We start from the raw sequence: 10,320 nt of genomic DNA, 5'->3' as shown, positions 1-10,320 counted from the left end.
CAATAGCCTGCAAATGCAAACATGAAAATGTCTTGCACCATTTAGAGAAAAAGCCTCTGCTACTGTTGGGGGGTTTATGCTGCCAGGGCACTCAAATACTTGTGGAGTGCTGATGACTGAGCTGCAATCACAGCCTCCTGCATTTAACAGCAGCAGGAAGCATTTTGTTGTGCTACTTCCCTGGGTGCTTTCCAATGACAAAAAAATTGCACACTTCTGTCTGGTGAGATTCAGTTAGAATGCTCAGTAGTGGGACAAAAATCAGGCAAGACATAGCAGCTTAGCATGGTTTGCATTACATACTAGCTGCAGATATTGCCTTGAGGAGAGTATGCACACAGAATATTTTGTCTTAATTGACTCCAGTCTGCCTTACAGAGAAGCTTCTAGTCTTTGTCCTCTCTATTCCTTTTAACATATTAATTTAAGACTTTGCTCTTTTATATAGATGGCTGTTCCTCAAAATTCTTCTAAAAATAAATACAGGTTAGATTGTTTGATCTGAAGGGACATTAAGATCAGTCCTGAGTGGAGTAGTGAGGAGGAACTGGGCTTTGGTGGAGCAGCTGTATCAATAATCAGAAGAGCTAAGTTAATGTCATTATAAATGCCATTACTGTTCAGAGCTACAGCAAATTTTTATTTGCACACAAGGCAAATGGTGAGTAGCATGTCTGCTCCCAAACTGACGTCTCTGAGCTCTGTTGCAGAAGTATCTGCATGGAAATTCTTCATTTTAGTTTGTAACAAAAATGATTGCCCTTTCACTAAGGGGATGTAGCTTCCACAAGTAGCTGATGCGTATTCTGGATTCAAAATGAACATAAAGCTATTTTCTCTCTGCTCATACTTCCCGTCTTTATAGGATGGAGCAAAGGAAGAAACTAAAGCTCGATTTCAAACTGATCAAGCTTCCAGCTTTGCCCAAAGTACATGTGATGACCGGTGGCCAGCAGTATGTTTTTTGATAGCCTTGGTGAGGGTCATTTGGATTTTGTAGTGTCTGTTTAATGTAGAAGGTGTCAGTTGCTTTGAAAACTAAAAATTCAGGCTTGGAGAAACTAAATTGTGTAGGAACAATGCAACAGAGCACACTGATCCTCTGTTTCAATAGCTGAAATATCTTCTATCACTTTCAATCCTTCTAAAGTAGGTGAGCTTAAAAGGCAGTTCAGAAGCATGACAGAGTACGTGACAACTTTGAGTCTTTCTTCACCCAGACCATCCTATCCTGAATCTAATAAAGTTTTGTGGCTGTTAGTATTAATGAATCATCAATATACAACTAAAACCTGTTTTACCAAGATAAAAGTTATTTGTTATAGGCGATGAAGTATTGCTTTGAACGGTACCTGTCTTGCTTTTTGAGCTGCCCTTGAGGCTTGGATTTACAAGATGGAGGACAACTTCTGGTCTCTTTTGGCGTGATGTATATTCTGCTGTGATGTAGCTTTCATCAACAGCTTGTACGGCTCTCCTATGGGTCTTGTGCATTGTGAGATTGGTGGCAAAATTGTTAGATGATGTGAAGCTAGAATTAAGGAAAGAATTTTCAGAAAGCTCCTATGAAACTTGCCTGGTTTCATGGTTCATTAGAAACTTTAAACTCCCGACCTGAATGTTGAAAGATTTGCTGAAGTCAATGAAGTCTTGTGAGTGAACCTCATCAGGCAAAATTGGTGGTTCCTCTGAGAATCCAGAAGAGTGTTGCCAGTTTCAAACAGCTTTTGCTCTGAAATTTCTTTGATTCATTTGGACCTGATGTAGTAGAGCTGCAAGGCAACTCGAGACAAAATACTTAAATGGTCTACAAAGAAAAGCCACAGAGTTTTTGAAGTTATCATTAGAGCTGTGTTGAAAACTAGATCTTTTTTTTTGAAATAAGAAGGGAAATATGAAACTGAGGTTTGCAAAATTGCTTCGCTATGATTGCAACAGTAAGAAGCTTAATCCCCAGAAATGTCACCAACTGCTAAGCTTCATCAGAGAACTCAGACAGGCCATCATTACTGCGGCAACAGGTACAACAACCCAATCAGTCCTCTCTGCTGAACCAGACCTGATGCGAAGAAACATATGATACGTTAGTCCTCATGTCAGAAAACTGAATAAATATGGAAGAGATTTTAAAACAACTTGAGGGAGCTTTGTCACAAAATTTATTGAGAGACACTGATAATTTTAAGCTGCTCTGAAATCTTAACAGCAGGAATCTGTTAACTATCAACAGGTAAAATTGGGAGCAGTCTGAGAAAATGGGGGATCAAATTGTAATTTTGATACAGATGTGTATTCTTGAGTATTTGCTTTAGACCCTACCTTCCAAGCTGTGCTTGCAATACTCTTGACACACTGTATTTTCTTCATATGTTTAAAGCCTTCTGAAGATTTTCTATAAATGTGAACGCTGGTGCATCTGTACTATTTAGTTTCTTGCTAATCCTCTTAAGCATCTTAAGAATCTGTTCCAGTTCCTCTGGGGTCCCGTTGGGCAAGTTTGCCTAACCAAATGTTTGTAGTGAACCATACTTGAACATCCTCAAGTTGCATGTTCTGTACTCCGGGGAGAGAGTGGTGGTACCTCTTGAGAGCTGTCATCAAAGCAGAGATAGCAGCATATGAATAAGAATGCAAGGCAACTGAATTACAAGACCTGTAATACTGGAGCAACATTTTCAAATGGGATTACTGCTAGTTTTAGTTTTGTTTTTTTTTTCCCCTTCTCCAGAAGAAAGTAATAAACTTTTCTGTGGAGAAAGCCCATCTTTCAGCTTGTTGTATCCAAGTGGACGCATTTGAGAAGCTATGTAACTCAGATTCTTACAGTCACATAAGCTTGTTTCTTTTTCTTTGCAGAAATGTCTTGTATCATGCCTTTACTTGAGCTCTTGGAACAAAGAAGAGTGGTTTGGGGAGCTTCCTGATGTTCTGTGTCTTCGTAAAGGAAACTAAGAAAGAGGTAACTGCACCACTTAGGATCTCTTTTAGAATCCCCTTCTGTGTCCCGCAGGATTTAATCCACTGGTTGCACACTTTCTTCTGGCCAATTCCTCCTTTAAATTATTTATTATCAGTCAGGGAATCAAATCAAAGCGTATCTTGGCTTAGTGTATCTCACTCTAGTCTCATATGACTCTGTTTCCACCGTTGCAAAGCATTGTAGAAGCACAACTTCTTAAATACAAAGCTCTCCCTGATATCAATAGGGCAGGGGGAACATAGCCTTAAAATCCATATTAAATGAACCTAATTTCCTCTGAGATGTTAACATGCTGTGCTGATTTCAAGTTAATCAAAACAGATGCTTACTAAACTGCATCAAACAGAACGTAGGAAAGTTTGCTATTTAATGCAGATTCAAAAGCAAATACCTTATAGCCACCACGGAAACCATGGCAGGTTGCTAAGTACTGTGAATTGATGCTGTGCCTTTTAAGTGTGACTTATGCACACTGTTGCCTACGTAGTGCAGACTTACATCTTAGTTATAGAGAGGCAGTAAAGACAGTTGCTCAAACCTTGTTCTTGGGGGAACAATTACTATATCCTGCCAATTTCTTAAATAAATGCAGAATGAAATCTAGTTCCTGCATAGCAGCAAGACACTTTTACGTATAATAAATGTTCTATTCTAGAGGCTTTGCTGTAAAATTCAGGCATTTTGTACAAAAGAATTATGTGAATGGAAGTAATGGAGGAGTTTGTGTCAGTATTCAATGCTTCCCTCAACTGAGAACTATTTGAATTTGTATTTGATCAGATCTGTTTTGTGACCTTTAAATTCAAAACTGAGTAGTAGTTGTCTTGCTCCTTCTGACTTTAAAAAGTTACTTTTACCTCTGTCTTCAGTCTGATATCTGTCTGAGTACCTGCAATTGAAGTAGGTGAATATGTCCAGTTTGTGCAATGATGTTTTAGTCAGGGATTATTCAATTTGAATCTCTTCTTTTAAAAAGTTTATCCTGTATGTATTAAGGGATCAGGGAAGGAACTGTCTCAAGCTGGCAAGTTTCACACTAACTGGAAAGGGAGGTCTTGCAATCATTTAGTACAACACCTGTTTTGAGTATTTCCATGAATGGAAATCTTGCAACCTCACTTGGCAGAGTGATTTTACCATTCTCATTGTAAGAAACTATTTTTCTCTGGTCTGATAGTTTTGTGTGATTCAGTTTATGTCTGTTACCTCTTGTCCTGTCACTGGACAACAGTGGAAGAGTCTACCTCTCTTTTATTTCTTGTTTCTTGTCAGGCATTTGCGCCTGCTGATAAGATTCCTGCGAACCTTCTCTGGAGAGCACTTCTTATCAGCCACAGGATAAAATCCCTTTAATCTGTGTAGGAAGACTCTTGTATTTGGTGTGAAGGGGGAATTCGGTCAGATTTAGAGCATATAGTTATAATCAATCTAGTGACTTTCTGTAAACTGTCTGTTTTTACTCCTCCCTCTAGTGGAGTTAACCCATCTTTAGTGGACCACAGAATCATAGGATCACCAAGGGTGGAAAACACCTACAAGATCATCCAGTCAAACTGTCCACCTATCACTAAGAGTGAAAGGTGTACTATGGCAGCTGAGAGGTTGCCAGGCATCTTGAGGCTCTGTCATTTTTGTTGTTTTATGCTCCAAGTGTGAGAACTCCAACGCGTTACAATGGGACTGAAGTGAGTTTGGTGTCTCTGAGCTTTGTTGATAGGTCTACAATTTGGAAGCTTGTACAAGACGTCTTCCAGTTCCTGCCTTCTTCCACTGTTTAGGAGCTCAGGTCCTACTGATGTTAGTTGCAGTTTCTCACTTAAATACTTCACAGGATGTGGACTGAAATCTCCTAAGATCTGTTGCATGAAGCATTCTTAGTATGAGCTCTGTTAATTCCTGGTCAGAAGTGGAAACTAAAGGTCCCAGGCCATTTGCTGATTGTCTATTTCTGACCTTCTAAGTGCTTGAACATAGAACAGTTTAGGTTGGAAAGGGTCTCTGTAGGTCACCTAGTCCAACCTTTAACCTCATCTTTGAAGGAGAAGAATAATCACTTGTTTAAACTTTCAGTGATAACCACTTGCAGTTGTTTAACTATATATGCCTTTGGGCACCTGTATTAAATGTTTAATGTGCACACTTGATATATCAGTTTCTTAAAGGCAAATTAAAGGCCAAACTAATGGATTCCATACTGGACTGGACACATAAAGGCATTGTAGGTAGATAGTTATATAATTGAGACAAAATTTATAAGCACATGAATATATTTTCTGTGGTGTTTTTGTGAATGTGCTGTACTTAGTAGCAAATTCTACTTATGATTCTTGTTAACTTCCTGTTAACCAGAGAAGAGCAACCTTCCCCTTTCATTTTTGGATATTTTGTTTTCTGGTCTGTGATTTGTAATCCAGAAGAAGTAGATGATTGTATATAAAAAACAACTTCTGAGAGTTTGTGTTTAGGAAAGTTGAAATATACTCAAGGAACAGTCGTGTTTGACTAAGCAGTTCAAAATAAATACAAAAGAGACTTGCTTTCAGATTTCTTAATTCCTTTTTAAATTCTTTGCAAGTGGTTGGGAAACTGTGAACCTAGAGATGGTTTGCTCCTAATAACAGACAAGGTTTTGTGCTGCTAAGATTGGATTAGCTCTTAAGTTGTTCTATGGCAGTGTTCATTCATCTTCTTTTGAGGAGCCTGGTGTGATTTGTTGTCAGGTTGGAGGTGAGTGAGCTTGGATTTACTCCACGGTAGCACTTCTCTCTCTCTCTCTCTCTCTCTCTCTCTCTCTCTCTCTCTCTCTCTCTCTCTTTTTTTTTTTTTTTCAACTCAATAGTTAAAATAAAGAGCAAAACGGTAGGTGGCACTAAAGACCCTCTGATATCAGGTAACTTTCCATAGTAATTCTTCCCTGCCGGGTTACCCTGAGCTCGTCTGCTTCCAAAACCTACAAGGTTGTTCCCAAGTTTTCTTGAAATACGTGCACGACTGGTTAGTTATTCATAATCACTTCTTTACAAACACTAGATATTTCACACGAGGGCAGCATGTTAGAGATGGGAGTTTTGAAGGAATTCCCAGTATCATAGAAAGGAGTCCTTGAAATGGTTCTTTCTGGCTGCACCTTTCTGATATTGACCTACATCAGTGATAGAGCTGCACACTATTTCCCCTTTTTAATCTTTCTTGAGTTTACAGACTGCAGCCTCCTTTCCTCTGGATGGATAGAACCTTTCTGGAAGAGTGCTTTTATTGTTGGAGGGTCCAGCTGTGAGCTTGAGTTTTCTTGCACTCTTCTGTGTAACCAACCTCTTGTATGTGAGGAGAGTGCAGATATGGGAGGAAGAGTTGTTAGTGTACACTAATTCAGAACTTGGTGGCTTTTGCTTCTACACCTGAAACCAGAATTTGATCCTTGAGCTCATACAGCATTAATGCTGTTTTAACCTATGCTTCTTATGTTTTATTTTTACTAGAATTGGACAATTATTTATCAAGTATCTATCTATAAGGGGACCAGTGCAATGGAGCTGAATATTGTTGAACAAGGGGAAAGCTTCCACAGATTCTTTGAGGTGAGTGCTGTGGAAGATGGGCAGATGTGGCAGATGTCGTTCTTTAAATTGTGCGTGTGACAGCTTGGGGTGCATAGCTTAACTGTGTCAGAAGCAAGGAAAAGCTCTTATAACAATGAAGATGATGTCTTTTCCATACATTATAGAAACAAATGGTGTTAGACAAAACCCAAGTTTTTTTTACTAACAAATATTTTAGATTAGGAAAATAAGGTGCTGGATTATGAAATACAATTTTGAAGAATAATACATAATTAGCACAGATTGTCCTTCCATATTGAAAAAGTTAACATCCTTGGTTTATGAAGAAAGTCTTTGCTTCCATTTGAATAAGCAGAGAAGGGCTTTCCTAGGGTTTTGGAGTAATTATCCTCTTTCCCAGAGGCTTACAATGGTTGCTATTTCCCTCTGGGCAAGCCTTACGACCTCAAGTGCCAGTTGACCTGAGTGCTGCTGGCTGTCAGTGCCTTTACTGCAGCAAGCCCGTGAGCAAGAGGTTAGTGGTGGTAGCCTGATCTCACTGTTGTCGGGCTAAAGCAGTGAGGGTTTAAGTGATGAGACCAAAGCTGGAGGAAAGCTTGTGGCAAATAAACAAATGAACGGAGGTTGTTGCACATTCTTCCTCTGACTGTACTTCTGACTTTGCTCGAGTCCCAGAGTCTAGGCTTTTATCGAAAATTTTATGCCCAAACATTGTGATTTGGGGCTGTTGCTACTGAGAATTGTTGGCTGGAGTCTTCTGTGTGACATGCTAAATCTTCCTCTAACTTTGAACTTTGGCCTTGCATCCTTTCTGTGTCATCCCATCCCATCTGCCTATTGCAGCTTGACTCCTGCACCCTGATCCAGCAAGCACATAATACATCTGTTATTCAGGGAATTATATAAGCACCTGCTTTTGGCAGGTGATTAGAAGCAGCTGGTAATAAAGGAGCCAGTGGGACATGTGCATATGCTTAAAGCTTCAGCATCTGAAGATACTGGCCAGGTATGCTTTGCACGTACCCATCGTAGTGGCTTCCTTTCCATTCGGTGTGCTGGCATAATGGGGCTGTGAGCTACTTGATACCTCATGTGAAGTCACAATATAAATAACAATACTGGTGATTACTGTTTTAGCTGACGACGAATACGATTACTGGTTTTAATTTGATTTCTCAGCCAACCTTTGATCTTGAAGTGGGCTGATTTTCTGTGCTATCCGAGAGCCCACGATGTGAAGGATCTTGAAGGGTGCAACACAGCTGAGCTACTGAACAAGAAAGAGTCATGCTATGATTTTTTTTTCCTGCTGAAAAAGTGAGCATTTGATTGTTTCTCTTTATTTAGATTCTGTATTGTGATATTAAGCTAAGAAAGCCTAAATCAGTTAGAAATACTGTCAAAAGATTGTAGTGAATTTCAGTTTGGAATAGGCTCCATGCCAACAGATTACTTTCAGCCTGGTTGAAAGATGCAGCCCCTGGCTCTCAGGTGCCCACTTGTGTCCCCGTACTTGCTGTACCACCAGTGGACAGGTGGGGTTCCAGCTCTGAACCATCTTCAGAGGAACTCCTCACTCCCAGAACTGCCAAAGAAGACTAGCTTGAATAAGGTACCAAATTGCAATATTTGAAATGCTTCTATCTTTCCCCTCTGCTGAGAAAAATACTCAGATTTTTATCTTTTTTTTTTTTTTAATAAACCGGGGTTTTGAGCTCTTGTTTTTCATTCTTATCTTATAGAATCCTAGAATGATTAAGGTTGGAAAAGACCACTAAGATCTTCTATGCTGAAGTCCTTTTTTCTTCCAGAATGTCTGTCATGGCAGTGATCCCAATAAAATAAGAGGTGCCTAGGGTTATCTAATCTCTGAAGAACGTGTTCTACTACAGTGTTAATGCTTCCTGCTAGTGAGTTGAGATTTAGGTGCAAAATCAGCCCTGTGTTTACTGAACAAGCGACAAAAGTCAGTTACCCTGCTGGGTGGGCTTTGGAAAGGAGCTTAAGTTCCCATAACACCATTCTGCACATGTGGGTTAAAGCATCTCAGTAAAGGCCACTGCATCATGCAGTATTTGTACCTTCACCTTAAGCACACTTTCCCTTTTAGACTGCACACATAAATACAGCTTCTGTCACAGGTCGATACTGTCTGTCAGATCTCTGTTACTGTAAAATCACAGTTGTTCACTGTGAGGGTAATGGTCTCTTTTTTACATGCTTGTGTGTGCTCCCTCTGCTTCACAAAAAAAGAGAAAAAAGAAGAGGGAAAAAAAAGGAGTTTGGGTGGTCTTAAGCCTATATTCATATAATTCTAAAGACCAAGAGTCAGAATAGCTAGGAGGCCCTGGGAATCTTTTTAATCTACAGCTGTGCTGTCACAAAGGCGTTTCCTTCCTTGAGCTTACAACTTAAGGGACTTAGAATAGAGGTTTCAGGAACTTCTTGAAATTGTTATTTCTTGACTTTTGTGATGAAAATGGTTTTTAGCAGAGGCAACAGATGCTTTAAAACCACTACATGGATGTCTGGCTGATTTTTGCCATGCCTAAATGTAGTAGATGATACAGGCTGGGAGCATCTTTGATTCATTGTACTGAATTTTGAGAAAGCATAGAAAAGAAGTTGCAGTGTGATAATGGTGGGTAGTGAAGTTGAGAGCAGGTTCTGGACATATGTGCTAATTAGTTTACTTTCTCAATTATCAGTTTGACTAAGGTAAGAGTCTTGGGTCAGATAAGAAGGGGGGGAAACAATTAATCCTTTCTACTGCCTCCCTTTAAAAATACACCCTTCCTCCATGAAAGCTTTTACACATCTCTAAAGGCCAAGCTGAAACTAAAGGCTTGTTTTTAGAAGCTTATATAAAAAAGAATCCGTATTCAGCGTACAAATACTGCCCAGTCAAATGTTAGAGTTCAGCAAGTAGATCAGTGTTGTGGAGAAAAAGAATTGCAGGAGGTTATTCCTAGACCAAGGATTGATAGCATAAGCAATCGGAGATGCTAGCATCCTGAGAAAACTGCCAGCTTGACAGTGTGAGAAGTTGTGAAATCTAAATGATCTTAATTCTCCGTACAATGTAACCCTATTAAATCTATTGGGCATCTTCAGTTCTGAGCAAGGGTGTTGGAAACTGCAGAAAGATATGCAGTGCTTTAAAAACAACAGGCTTAAAAGTTTGGTTTGTTCCCCTGCAGTCCCTTTTTCTGCTGCAGGAGAGGTTTTAGTACAGTAGCTAAGCAGGAAGACCAGAGGTTATGATGAGGTTATCTGCTAACCTCTTGAGATTCACCTCTGTTCAGAGGTTAGAAGAGTTAAAGCTTGCCAGCCTGTGGGGAAGTTATTTCATTGTGCCCCACAGCAGTTTCCAAGTGTTTTTAAAACTTGTGACCCAGAATTACGGGTACATGGCACAGAACTCTGTTTCTGTGAACACATAACCATAAGGTGCCTGTATTTAGAAGTGGGGATGTAAATATCAGATTTTCATAGTGCTCAGTACTGAGTAATTCTTAGTAAATGACTGTGGGATGATGTTCAAAAGTCTCCTTCATTCTCTGTGCTGGGTTCTTCTGAGAACCAACCTGCCTCTGTGTATGCAGAGCTAGGCACAGCAGAGTGAGTGGCTTCACAATCCTGTCTTTATTTGCTGTGTAGTGAGCAAGGAATTTTCATTACTACATCATTCATGATCTGATGTGGTGGCTCCAAGAATCACATAACCTTATCCTGCACTCATGTTAGCATGAATAGTTTAAATCAACATTTCTTTTGGGG

The sequence above is a fragment of the Cyrtonyx montezumae genome, unplaced genomic scaffold, assembly GCF_038088225.1.
Source record: "Cyrtonyx montezumae isolate F1298 unplaced genomic scaffold, pur_monq_1.0 scaffold_0, whole genome shotgun sequence".
Taxonomy (NCBI): domain Eukaryota; kingdom Metazoa; phylum Chordata; class Aves; order Galliformes; family Odontophoridae; genus Cyrtonyx; species Cyrtonyx montezumae.
Note: the sequence above shows the minus strand (reverse complement) of the source record.